Raw genomic sequence first — 14,787 nt, forward strand, 5'->3', positions numbered from 1 at the left:
CACGATTCTCACTGAACAGTTTATAAGTAATAAGGTCTGTGAATGATGAACTGTTCACACTCTGCCTAAAACACTTTAGGAAAGTTCTGGTGCAAACCCTTACTGCTGGCACACTTGAGGGAGGTGGTCTTCTGAGAATCCAAAGCCATTCAGTACCTCCCACCTGCCATTTCCAAAATGATACTACCTTCAGTTTGATCTGCACATTCTAATCACATGGCCAATTCAGCAAAGGAAGCAGATTGGCTAATTGCCGAGCAACACCTCTCCATCCACCCACCCACATCAAATCTCCAATTCTCATGCCCAGACCTGCAGCAAACCACCTTCTGTGGCTTCCCCTTCCTCTTCTGCAGTGGACCACACAGATACACCCCTTCAAACTTCTTTTGGCCCACTCATTACTTTATCTCAGGCCCTACACGAATAGGCACTCCCTGCAGGCTACTTTGCCCAGTGAAGCAGGTAGGCTAAGTGCAGATCTTCACCTCTGCCTCCATTCCTCCAAGTCCATCCCCAATTCTCATGCCCAGCTCCGCAGCAGAATTTCTGCTGTGTCCTGTCCTCACTATCCCACAATTTCCGAAGAAACTGAGCAGATCCTAGTGGAGCGCACTGCTTTGCTCCCTCCAGTGGATTCCCTCAGCCACCTCCCTTCATTCATAGTGAAGTTCATCTCCATTCTTAAGTTTCAACTCTCAATACTTAGGGTAACGATCAAGCTACGGAAAAGGGTACCTTTGTTGGCAGGCCCAGGTGAGTCCCGACGAAATCACACCTCAAAACAGAACTAAAGCAAGAGGTTTATTGAGGGATGGGGCAGAGCAAAGTGCTATCTCACAATTGGGACAGGACAGAGACAGACAGACAGACCAGGAGGCAGAGAGAAGGAACGAGATGGAGAGAATGCTCTGGAGTGGCCGGGGACTTTTAGGGGGCATGTTTCGATATGCAACTCTTATACAACCCATAGGAACATGAGAGTGGAAATGTGCCACACCTGGCGGTGAGCGTGACTGCTCAAGCGGCTGCCACCTCAGCTGCCACAGCCACCACTGCTGCCACCTCAGCTACCACAGCCACCACTGCTGCCACCTCAGCTGCCACAGCCACCACAGGTTGGCAGGGGCGCCAAATTTACACCACTTAGAAACATTTTCTACCTGAACCCACAGTGGCTACACTTAACAAGATCCCGAAGCATGTTATACCAGGGAAAACATAAAAACCATACTCTGCTAAGAACCAGAGAAGGTAAGAAAAACCAAGGAACAACACACCCACACAACAAATACAATACCAGATATCAACACCTAAATTACAATCTCCCCAAACTGTGATGCCTGGACTCCAGTGTAAAAACACAACCAGTAACAGCCAGGACAGGGTATCCCCACTACCACAGAGCCTTCCCCTCACAGCAGGCCCTGAGTCAGGCAACATAGCTGAAGCACAAGTAAAAACACTTAACATTCATAAAAACATCCACAGTCCTGACGAACATGATAAGGTCCCTAAAGGAGAAATGAACGAAGGCCTTAAAGAAATCTACAAAACCAAACAAACAGTGGAAGAAAATGAATAAAACATTCAAGACATGAAAGTGGAAATAGAATCAATTAAAAAAAACTGGAACAAAATAAAACCTGGAAATCAAAAATTTAGGCAATGAAACCTTACCTCAGGGGCAAGCCTCATCAAAAAAATACAAGATCTGAAAGAGAGAATCTTGGCCATTGAAGACATGATAGAAGAAATGGATGCCTAGGTCAAAGGAATGTTGAATGTAAAACACTCCTGGCACAAAACATCATTGAAATCTGGGAAAGTATGAAAAGACCAATCTAAGAATAATGAGAATGAATAGAGGAGAAAAAGAATCCCAGGTCGAAAGCACAGAAATATTTTCAAGACACTCAGAGAAGAAAGTTTCACTCCCCTTGAAAATAGAAGCCCATCAAGGTATAAGATGCATACAAAACACCAAATAAACTGGACCACAAAAGAAAATCTCCTTAGCACATAATAGTCAAAACGCTAAAAGTACAGAACAAAGTAAGAATTTTAACAGCTCCAAAGGACAATGACCAAATAACATATAAGAGCAAACCCATTAGAGTAACACCTGACTTCTCAGTGGAGACTCTAACAGCAAGAGGGATTGGACAGATGTTCTACAGACTCCGAGAGACCAAAAATACCATCCCAGACTAATATACTCAGCAAAATTTTGAATCACATTAGATAGAGAAAATAAGACATTCCATGATAAAATCAAATTTAAGCAGTATCAATCTAAAAATCCTGCCCTACAATGGTGCTCAAATTAGAACTGTAACCTGAACAAGTTAACCACACCCAAGAAAAAACAAGGAATAAATAATCCCAAAGCAGCAAATCAAAGCACTCGCACACATACACACACACACACACACACACACACACACACACACACACACACACACACCCCAAAACTACCACCACCAAAACAACAACAAAAACAAATAAAAAAGAATCAACAAACACTGCTAGCTGGTAACACCCAATATCAATAGTCTTAATTCTCCAGTAAAAACACAGACTAGGGCTGCAGAGATGGCTCAGTGGTTAAGGGCACTAGCTGCTCTTCCAAAGGTCCTGAGTTCAATTCCCAGCAACCACATGGTGGCTCTCAACCACCTGTAATGAGATCTGGTGCCCTCTTCTGGCCTGCAGGCATACATGCAGACAGAATACTGTGTACATATTAAATAAATAAATCTTAAAAACAACAACAACAACAACAAAAAGACTAATAGAATGGATGTAAAAACAGGGTCCATTTGTCTGCTGCTTCCAGGAACCACACCTTAACATCAACAATATATATCACTTCTGGGTAAACTTGTGGAACAACTTATTCCAAACAAATGGACCCAAGAAGCATACTGGTATAGTCAATTTAATATCTGACAAAATAGACATCAAACTAAAACTAATCTAAAGAGACAAGGAAGGACACTACATACCCAAAGAATAAATTCACCAAGATGATATTTCAATTCTTAATATTTACATGTCAAAACAGAAGGGCATCCAAGTTTGTAAAAGAAACATTACTACAGCTTATATGACATGTTGACCCTCACACAATAATAGTGGGAGACTTCACTACTCCACTCTCACCAATACACAGCTCATCCAGATAAAGCGAAGCAAAGAGATGCTGGGGCTAACTAATGGTATAAAATACATGAACTTAACAAATATTTACAGAACATTTCCCCCAAATACAAAAGAATATACCTTCTACTCAATACCTCATGGAACTTTCTTCAAAATGACCACATACTTGGGCACTAAGCAAGTCTGCAAAGATACAAGGAAATTGAAATAACACCCTGCATTCTATACGAGCATCATAAATTGAAACTGAATATCAACAACAAAAACAAGAAAAAGCTTCCCCTCACAGAATGTGAACAACTAACTACATAATAAATAATTATATAAATGAAATGATATGATTTACATTAATAAAAAAAATTGGTCAAGACAGAAATCCAGAAACAAAAGACTTTGTAGAACTGTATGAATGTGTCCCAAACTTATGGGACACAATGATGGCATTTCTAACACAAATGCCTACATAAAAAAATTGGAGAGATCTCAAAAGAGTAACTTGGCAGCACGCCTGAAACACGAAGAAAAAATTCACACCCAAAGTGAGTAGAAGACAATATATAATCAAACTCGGGGCTGAAATCAATAAAACACAACCCAAAAACAAACACAAAGAATCAGTGAAAAAAAGAGTTCGTTCTTTGAGGGGGAAAAAAATGAGACTGACAGACCCTTGTCCAAATTAACTAAAAAGCAGAGAGAACCAAATTAACACAATTAGAAATGAAAAGGGATGCAAGAAAACCCTTTAACAAAATCCAACAACTCTTCATGATAAAAATCCAGGAGAGACTGGGGATTCAAGAGACAGGCTCAGCAAAAACAGGCAGTTTGTAGCAAGCTCAAGGCCAAGAAAAACTTAAATGGAAAGAAATACCAATCAGTTCCACAAAAATCAGGAAGAAGACAAGGTTGTCCACTCTCTCTAGACCTATTCTATATAGTCCATTTTTTAATTCAGTTGTTTGAGTTCCTGTTATTTAGCAGTTTTATTTTTAATTTTTTATATATTCCGGACACAAATCTTCTGACATTTCCTTTGCTGTCAGAGCTTTTCAGTTTCATGAAATCCCATTCATCTTACCTGTAAGTCTTCCTTCCTTCACTACTGAAGTCCTTTTTAGAAATCCTTCCCCATGCTTTCAATTTCAAGCACACCAACAGATCGAACAGTTTCTGAGTATAACGCTGCATAGTGAGGACACTCAACAATTTGGAGGTGACTTTTGTGCAAGTTGAGAGGTAAGATTCTAGTCTCACTAGCCTGCACTTTGAAATACATGAAAATTCTCTCTCTCCCCGGTCAAAATGGTTTTCAAGAGGATACAAAGGATTACAAACAGTGGCAGGATGTGGGTCACAGGGAACCTTTGTCCACTGTTCATGGGAATGTCAAGTAGTGTAGCCTTTCTGGAAATCAGCCTGTAGTCTGCTCCAAAAACTAGAAATGGGCCTGAAGAGATAGCTAACAGTTAATCGCACAGGCTAGTCTTCCAGAGGACCCAGGTTCTATTCCCAGCACTTAACAGTATCTTAAAACCGTCTATGACTGCAGTTCTAGGGTATCCGACACCCACTTCTGGCTCCCAGAAACTCTACACACCAGAGGCACACTGACATACATTGTTTTTAACTAAATCTCAATCTTACAATTTTACAAATAAGGACTCAGGAGCCAGACACTGGGGTGAAGACCTGATAGCTCAGAGAGATGGAGAAAGCATGCAGATGCTTCCTCCTCATTGCCATCCAGCAAAGAAGGAGCTATTCTCCTACGCTGTCCCACACAAAATTTCTCCAACCAGCTGTCCCTCTCTTTTCCTTCCTATGCATCTCTCTATCCATCTGCCTGATTCCTCCTAACTATCTGTAGTTTATTTCTTTCTGTCAACTCATTATTTGCTCTCCCTCTTGACCTGTGGTTGATTTAACTTTGTCCTTTTTACAATAAGCAGAAAGCTCTTGATTAAACGTGTGTACTAGGACTGAGCCAAATTACAACTAGAAACAGGGTTTTCCAATAAATAACACAATCTCAGGGTTTACATTGTGATCAAATATCCTGCAACAGACACACATGAAGATAAAACAACACAATAAAAAAAAAAAACACCTCAGAATAGATTTACCATATGACATAGGTATAAAACTGATAGGCATATATGCAGAGAACTATGTCATACTATAGAGATACTTGCATATCCATGTTCATTGGAGCTCCATTGACAATACCTATGAAATAGAATCAACTTAGTCACCCATCAACACATGGATGGATAACGAAAATCTAGTATTAATTACTTTGCTGTAAAAATATGAAATCATGATATTTTCAGGAAAAGGGTGGTACTAAAAAAAAATTCTACTGAGTGGGATCACCCTTGGCCAAAAAGAGAAATACTAAATGGCCTTATCTCATATGAGGTTCCTAGTTTCAAATCTTCTGTTTATGTGTAGTTTTAACATTGAGTACATGTAAAAGATAAGGAGCTAGAAACACACTATGGATTGGGAGGGAGTATGAGGGGGTGAATATAGGTAAAATCAAAGTAGAGAGGGGAATACTAGAGACAGAGGTTCCAAATAGGTAATGGAGAGACAGAGATGGGAAAAGAGATGCCAGAAGAAGGCTTAAACAAGATGAAGTGTACATGAAGAAGTTACTTGGGAACTTATGACATTGCACTACAAGATAAACACATATGCATATAGTAAGTGGGGATAGTAGTCCATATGTGACATTAATGAACACTGGGAAAATATCGGAAGCTGAAGGTTTAAACAGGGATGAGGACAGAGTGTAGAGGAAAGGAGGGTAAGGAAGTGGGTTAAAGGAAGCTAAACATATATTTAAAAACCCTTATGAAACACCTGTAGCTTGTAAGCTATTTAAGAATACTTTTCTGGGGGGAGTGATAGAGCATCACTACGAAGCCCTGGATGTCCTGGAACTTTCCTCATAGACCAGGTCTTGTACTCAGTATATAGACCAGTCTAGCCACAAACTCACAAAGCTCTGAACAAGCAGATATTCAGAGCAGATATTGAGACCATTATTGAAGGGATGCAAAATATTAGGAGTTGCTGATCACAATGGCTCATGGTTGAAATCCCAGCACTTGTACAACTGATGAGTAAAGAAATGAGGAACTATTAGTGAAGAATAGTTAATGAAGAAGTTGCTCCCAGAAGCCATGAGTGACTTCTGGGAGTGTCAGTGTCAGGCACAGATACTTGGTCAGAAAGGGTCCCAAGGCACACAAAACAATATAAGCTATTGTTACTGCTGCTGGTTGCCCACAAAAATTAGATCACACACTACTGCTAAAGACATCAGACACTTTGTTTATAAAACACAGGAAAATCAATCATAAACTGACTTGTCGCAGGTGCATATCGTTCTTAGTGCTGAAAGGTACTATGAAAACTGGTGGGGAAGAAAAGGCATCAGTGGTTTATCCGGTGCTGGATATTGGATGCTACAATACTGATGTGCCTACTAGAAAGACTAATTATGGAACTAATCAACTGCTGTCATGAGACTGCAGACTTGCTCCACAAGAGAGAAATCATGCCTGGTACTTTCGCAGAGTCAAAACTCACGGCAAGGGAAGTCATAGGTCCTCAGGGAGAACCTACTAATGGTGTGTTTCTAAGTGCTCCTGTTGACACACTGCATTCTAAATATTTGCGTTTCTATCCATGGGTTTCTATTGTCACCAACCTGGATCAGACACGCTTATTTTAGCAGTGGTAGTTTATACAGAGAAGATTACTATTTAAATTATGAAAATATGCAACTGTGACTACTGAACTATCATAGATGGGACATTTTTATCAAACCCATAACCCTCAAAGCTCAGGAAACATTGCAACAGGCGGCTGAAATGAGAGTGTAAGAGCTGGAGGATGGGGAGTACTGTGAAAGGCTGTGCTCTGTGCATGGCATAAATTCACAACTGCTGTGGTTTCACTCATAAGATCTGCATGTGATCCTGGTAGTGAAAAATTCCAGCAATGGACTGAGGTGTGCTTTGAGGCCTTAGCCCTTACTGAGATCCTAGTTTTAGCTGATGCTTCTAAGGGAAGTAGTCTCTTTTCTTTAGGAATGTAGCCATGTGTAGGGTATCCTTACTGCTGTGTATGACCCCATGCACACTGTAAATAAGGGCTTCACTAATTAGACCCAGTGGGGTAGAAGTAAATTATTAAAAAAAAAAAAAAAAGGAACTGTGTTAATACTTGGGTTTATCTACCACTAGCTTAATCTATGTTATTCTGAAAATAGTTCCTCATTTCTTTACTCATCGGTCACACAAGTGCTGGGATTTCAACCATGAGCCATTATGATCAGCAACACCTACTATTTTGCATCCCTTCAATAATGGACTCTTGACTGTTACACACCTTCTCTAATACGGAGTTCTTTTTCCTATAGAGGAAATAAAATTGGGTCTCATATTCTAACATTCTGTCACTGTCCTCTAACCACTGTACACAAACACACACACACACACACACACACACACACACACACACACACACACACACACACGCAGAAGTAACTGACATTTAAATAGAAAATTGACAAACAAAATGACAGTTTGTATACTACTTTGGGTAACACTTTTGTTGTAATAAACCAGGTTTTGCTTAATTTTCTTTCCTTAAGAGTTATTTTAATTACAGTAATTTTAATTCCAGGAGAGGAACGGAATGTCTGCTAAGACAGCCTGTCTCCCTTGTGCAAATAACTTCAGGAAGAAGAGACTACATATCAAAACACAGCCCAGGAAGCTGCATCAACTTCCTCAGTCCCAAGCCCCTTCCAGCACTCTGAAAAGAGCCCCAGGCAGCTTGTGCCCACTGCACAGCAGGAAAAAAAATCACTGTATTTTGCTGTCTGTGCTAATAACCAGGGTTGTCTATTGAGGTCACATTCTCGACTGTTTCCAGTCTTTTGTCTCCTCATTCTGCACCCCAAAGTATAACACTATTGAAAATATTAGTGTTTTTAATCTCTAAAGAACTTCATCTGGAAAAAAAAACAAAACAAACCTATTAAGTACTGAGTAAGTACTCCCCTCATGCAATTTCCTCTACTTAGAGAAGCAACCTAGAGTAAACCAAGCAAACAAGAATGCATTCTGAAGTCCACAGTCCCCTTCACGGGGATCACAAGGACAGTGCTGACACAGCTTTCAACCCCCCAACTTAAACACCAGAAATGTTCAGGGCAAGAAAGTTGAAACATTTTCAAGAACACTTGAAAGTTCTCTTCCTCTGTGACTGGGAATTTGACCCACTCTTACAGGGAGAGCAACCCAATCCTCTCTTATCACGATTTAAAAAAAGAAAAACCAAATACACACACAGACACACATGCACAGATAATCAGGAGTTGGGAAACAGGGGATAACGATAAAGCCTTTGTTTTGTTTTGTTTTGGTTGGTTGGTTTGTTTTTTTTGGGGGGGGGTGGTTGAGACAGGGTTTCTCTGTGCAGCTTTGGAGCCTGTCCTGGAACTCACTCTGTAGACCAGGCTGGCTTCAAACTCACAGAGATCCACCCACCTCTGCCTCCGAGTGCTGGGATTAAAGGTGTGCACCACCGCCCGGCTGACAAGGCCTTTGTTTAACTTCAGTCAGGACTGCCTTGGGGTTCATTCCCAGTACTAAGTATAAAATCACAAAGATGATGACAGGAAAAATCTAAAGCAGCACAGACATACTTATAAGGGACACCAGACAGGAATCCACCCAGATCCCTTCACACCACAAACTAATCTCAGTGTCACCAACCTGGGAGGTCTGCAAGTTCTGAGGAAGCACAGATTCCAGGTGCTTTTTCACCACAGCAAGAGAGTGGCCTGAGCCACAGTCGTTTCCCTGGACAGCACAGGGCAGGAGGCCTCATGCACAACAGCTGCCAGCTTTGTGCACAATCCCAGTGCTTTGGGAAGCATGAAGCCAGTGCAGGACACCGGGGCACATGCACACGTCACAGCAGTAGCTCCACAGCCTTAGCACTGTCATGTTGTTCAAATCTTAGATGGTCTTTTAATTAAAAAAAAAAAAAACAAAACCCAGAGCCAGAGCCAGATATCAGGGTAAAAGCTGAAAGATCAGAGAAGCAGAACAGCCAGACACTAGTTCTTACCTCTACAAAATCCTCAGCCCAAAGAGAGTTCCTGTTTCCTCACGTCTTAAATACGTTTCTCTGCCCTGCCATATTACTCCCTGGGATTAAAGGCATGTGTGCTTCCCAAGCAAAGGCATGAGATCTCAAGTGCTGAGACTGAAGGTGTGTGCCACCACTGCCTGGCTCTGTTTCTCTCCTATACTGGATCAATCTCATGTAGCCCAGTGTGGCCTTGAACTAACAGAGATCCAGACGGATCTTTGACTCCCAAGTGATAGGATTAAAGATGTGTGCCACCATTGCCTGACTTCTATGTCTAATCTAGTGGCTGGCTCTGTCCTCTGATCCTCAGGCAAGTTTGTAAGGGTACACAATTTATCACCACACTGTCACAAATGCACAAAGCACAATTCCAGAAGTACAGGGCACACTCACCGTTTCCTGCTTCTGATGGATCAAGGTGTCCTTCCTATGGACCTAAAATCAGCAGAAGGGAATGTCATCCAGGACCAACAACACTTGCCTCAGCATGTACACACAATTCAAACTTGGTGGCACGAATATCCATGTACTCAGTGGACATTTGATGAAGGGAAGTAACAGCATCCCTGATTGAGGAAGAGACAGAAGGCCTGGATATTCCTGACTGGAGATCCTGAGGCCAAAACCAAGACAGTTGGGGTAGAAGGAATCCCTAAGTCTGTCCAGACACGGAACAGAAGGGGGCCTGCTGTGAAAACACAAGAGTTTGGAATGATGTAAAGACATTGGAGGCTTTTTCACACCTTATGTTTCAACCCATCCATTTTCTAAAGTTTTTTAATTAAAATATTATTTAGCAGTTCTCTAATACTTGCCTAACCTTGACAGTGAATTATCTTAAATAAACTTGACTTCAATTTTTTAATTAAAAATATGACATTTTTAGTGGCTCTATGAGCAATTATTTTGGTGAAACATATATTTGGGACATATTTTAAGCCTACTAATTACTTAAAGGAGTCTGAAATCGCAGGTCTAAGATATTTTCTCAATCTTTACATTTTTAAGAATGGAAGAACCTAAATTGTCATCTCCAAGATGAGGGCATTGTTCATGATAATGAAATTGTACCCTTGTATAGAAGATGCTGTGTCCTGAGAGCAACAGGGACATTTTAGACTTCTTATAGACTCAGAGCTGAGATGATGATTAACCCAAAAACATACTGAGTAATATTTTATCTAACTTATAAAAAGAAGCTTTAATTACACTATGAACTAAAACGAATTTAGGCCAATCTGGATATTTATATTAATACCACTTAACGATAAGCCAAAAAGTACGGTGGAACCAATAAGAAAACAGAAGCACATGTAAACAATACATATTTGCATAAGTAAAATGAAGATCATTTTAAAAACAAAGACACTGTATCAGTTTTCCATTTTAAATTAGGCTGTTGATTAGATCTTAGATATTTCACTAGCATTAGAAATCCTGAATCTAAAGGCTATCCTTTTGAAAATATGATTGTAATCTAAGTAGAAATCCTGGGATGTAAAAGACACGAAGCCTAACCTGACTACTGGGAAGTCTTTGAGCAGGCTGAACAGATACTTTTCTCTTTTAGTTTAACTGGACAAGAACAGAACTTGGAAAAATCTGTCATTAAAGAGGAGAGCATGGATAGAAGGGCCATAAGTCTTACTCTTTAATGTTACAGGTTAAAATTTATCTTAGAAATATTAATTATTGTTAGTTTAATACTTAAGAGCATAGACAATTTTATTCAGCTGGAAGCACCTGATTTCTTATTGACTTAATCAATCTGTTACATAATAATAATTGTCTATATTAAACTTGAACATTGTCGTTTCATAGAAAATCAATGGACAAAGACACAAGGTATAAAGAGAGCTCTTGCCGGGCGGTGGTGGCGCACGCCTTTAATCCCAGCACTCGGGAGGCAGAGCCAGGCGGATCTCTGTGAGTTCGAGGCCAGCCTGGGCTACCAAGTGAGTTCCAGGAAAAGGCGCAAAGCTACACAGAGAAACCCTGTCTCGAAAAACCAAAAAAAAAATAAATAAATAAAGAGTGCTCTTACTGAGATTAACTCAATTTCACCAAAAATATTCTACAATTCATGTATCAAATTCTAAAATTCCCCAAACACTTTAGATCTTGTCAGTCTAAAAATTTGGGCAGAATGGGATTGGTCTTCAAGAAGGCCATCCCTTGTTAAGAAGGTATGGGCAACTGATAGCTTTGAGGGGAATGGAAAGTTATCTTTCCTCAGGAATGTGGCCACTAGTAGGTTGCCCATGCCCTGTGGATGGCCACACATTTGGACAGCACTAACTGAACTCAGGGTTATAAGAAAGAAAGAAAAAGGAAAAAGAGAATGAAAGAAGGGGGCAGAAAGAAAGAAAAACAAAACAACAAAACCAAAAGACAGGAAGTTAAGAACTAGGTATGCTGGGAGTGTAAGGGCTATATATGATTAATATACATCACTCAAATGTAAGAAATTCCCTAGTAAAAATAATTTAAAAGTTTTGTTGGGCTTTTTATTAACAAACCAATGTCCATAGAGCTAGGGCACAGGTAAGCAGTTGAAAATCTTGCCCCGCAAGCCTGAAGAGCTTAAACCCTATTGAGGACGTGCAGAAAAATGAATACTTACTCACCGTTGGTGAGTTTAAACTGCTGGGATTAATAAGCAAATCAATGTGTGCTTCCCTCAAAAGTAAAAAATAGAAACATTATTTCATCAAGGTATAAATTTCTCTGACTATAATGAAAACACTTTATACACTACAACAGATACATGCACACACATGGTCATTGCTGCTCTCATCCAATAGCTAGAAAAAGAGTCAGCCTGGATCTCCATCAGCTGATGTCCACATGATGGAGATGCAGCACATAAACACAATGATTTCCACTCAGCAATGAAGAAAACTGAAATGAAATTTCCAGCAAATGGGTGTAAGTGAAAACGTCATTACATTGAGTCAAGTAACCAAAGCCCACAAAGTCAGGCATGGTGTTGCAAGACTTTAATCCAGAATGCATGAGGCAGAGGATGGTGATCTCTGAGTTCAAGGTTAGCCTGGTCAACACAAGGAGATCAGGGGCTACAGAGTGAAACTCTATTCCAAAAAATAAATAAATAAATAAATAATAACGTATTTAATACAAATTAAAAATTAAATGAAAATCAAAATAACTGTACACAGAAACATAATAAATATATTATAAATTTAGTTCACATTCAAGTCAACATTCAAATAAAGAACATTTTCTCCACCAGGTAGAAAGCACACTTGTCTTTCTCTCATGAACACTCTGAAGCTTCCCAAATGGTCAGAAATTACACTACCTACATAAACCAACTATCTAGAGACCAAAGGAAAGAGGTGGAATATTAATATTTTCCCAGAGACTGAAACACTGTAAATTACTTGCTACATAATTGACACTCCCAATCTCTTCTATTTAAAGCAGCCTACGGCCAAACAAGAAGCAGCAACAGAAATATAACACCAATGCCATGAAGCTCTTTGCCAGTTTTTTTTTTTTGGTTGGGTTTTTTGTTTTGTTTTGTGTGTGTGTGTGTGTGTGTGTGTGTGTGTGTGTGTGTGTGTGTTTGTTTTCTTGGCCTTTTCTGCAAAGTTGGGGAAACTTTTCAAAATTCCAATATTGGACTCAAGAAAGATCACTGCAAACAAAAAAAAATGAAGCAACTTGAAATATCTTTCTTCCGACTAGTAATTCTGGCCAGCTGCAGTCAGGAGAGCAATTTAAAATTCTCACACATTATCATTTTTTTTTAAGGAAAAATGCAAACACCACAGAGAATAAGGAGTTAAAGGGTAGACAGGCAGCTTTGTGAGAAATTTCTCTGACACCAGGAGGCATGGGAAACAATCTGAGGGGGACCAGATGGGAACGGAAAGAAAACCAAGACAGTAACAGAAAAAGCAAAATCAACGCAAACAGACGTACGAGAGGAGAAGGGAACTGCACAGACCACCCACGTCCCTTGATAGTAGTACAGTCTGGACTGAGCATCTCCAACCCGCCAGCGCTGTAAGGTCTGTGTAGGCGCAGGTTCGTGGATAGGACTCACCCAAGAGTGCTGGGGAACTGTGGGGAAGCAACTTCACTAGGACAGAACAGTGGGGGACTCGGGGCTCAAGGCTGCCTGTGAGGTGCACACTTCAAGCACAGGTGGGCACAGGCATTGCTGGGCTGGTCTCCACCTTCCATTGGGCTGCACAGCACCAGGGAAACTGCAGCAGCTAGTGTCCCAAACCCGCCACCCAGGATTCCAGGAGCCCAATGCTCACTCACCATTTCGTGCTTCTGATGTATCTAGCTGTGCTCCCAAAGATGCCCGCACTCGGCAGAGCACGAAGTCGCCAAGCCATGTCCTTACAACAACACTTTCTGCTAAGTAAAACTTAAAAAAAAGAAAAGAAAAGACAATGGAAGCACACTATGACTATCCGTGCTCCTGATTGGACAGCTCTTTCCTTTTAGTAATATCGTCCCTGATTGGCGAACTCTATTCACGCCGCACCCTCAGCCCAATGTATCTAAACCTTTTAGGAAAGATCAGGCGAAAGCCTTACTGCCAGCACTCTTGAGGAAGGCAGACTTCTGTGAATTCAGAGGTATTAAGGAATACATAGTGAGACACTCTACGTATCAAACCAAACAAATATGCCAGACACGGTGGCAGGCTCCACACCCCCACCTTCAGACAGGGTTTCTCTGTGTAGCCCTGGCTGTCCTGGAATTAGCTTTGTAGACCAGCACCAGGGGAACTGCAGGAGCTGGCACCACATAGCTCCAAAGCAGCTAGTGTCCCAAACCGGCCACCCAGGATTCCAGGAGCCCAATGCTCACTCACCATTTCGTGCTTCTGAGGTGTCCAGTTGTCCTCCCAAAGATGTTTGCAAAGCCATGTCCTTACAACAACACTTTCTGCTAAGTAAAACTTTAAAAAAAAAAAAATTGATAATGGAAGCACACTATGACTATGGAAGGTCTACCCTCGAACTCACAAAGATACTCCTGCCTTTGCCTCCGGCTGCTGGTATAAAGGCGTGCAGCCCCACGCCCTGCTAGTGGTAGGCATTTTTAATCCCTGCACTGCAGAGGCAGCAGCAAGAAGATCACTAAATGGGAGGCTCACTTGGTACAGAGAACTAGTTCCAGAACATACTACCCAACAAACCCTGTCTAGAAAAAACAAAACAAACAAACACATATACAAACAAATAAGCAAAACAGCAAACATAAATAAAGAAAAATATATCAACATTTAATCCTTGCACTCTGACATAAACCTATTCTATTTGGGGATTTCAGGAGAATTTACTCTAGTGAATGGAGGCTTTCTTTATGACCTTGGACAAGAAAACCTTTTTGTAAAATCAAGGGTTCCTTTTCCTAACTCTGAATCTTTAGTGGCGTGCTCATGGCATGCACGTC

General features: G+C 40.7%; 1 protein-coding gene across 3 annotated transcripts in view; it reads right to left on the reverse strand.

The window, feature by feature from the left end:
- LOC128115702 (zinc finger protein OZF-like) overlaps window positions 1–13,780 on the reverse strand; it is a 70,674-nt gene extending 56,894 nt beyond the window's left edge. For all 3 annotated transcript variants that reach the window (XR_008220277.1, XR_008220276.1, XM_052746685.1), the window contains exons 1-2: window positions 13,642–13,780; window positions 9,739–9,780 (exon numbers count right to left, since the gene is read on the reverse strand). The gene's annotated coding sequence lies outside the window, so the exon portion shown is untranslated. The remainder of the gene's footprint in view (window positions 1–9,738; window positions 9,781–13,641) is intronic.
- Window positions 13,781–14,787: the final 1,007 nt, after the last annotated feature.

This window comes from Peromyscus californicus, unplaced genomic scaffold, assembly GCF_007827085.1.
Source record: "Peromyscus californicus insignis strain IS unplaced genomic scaffold, ASM782708v3 Scaffold_1__1_contigs__length_55948999, whole genome shotgun sequence".
Taxonomy (NCBI): Eukaryota; Metazoa; Chordata; class Mammalia; order Rodentia; family Cricetidae; genus Peromyscus; species Peromyscus californicus.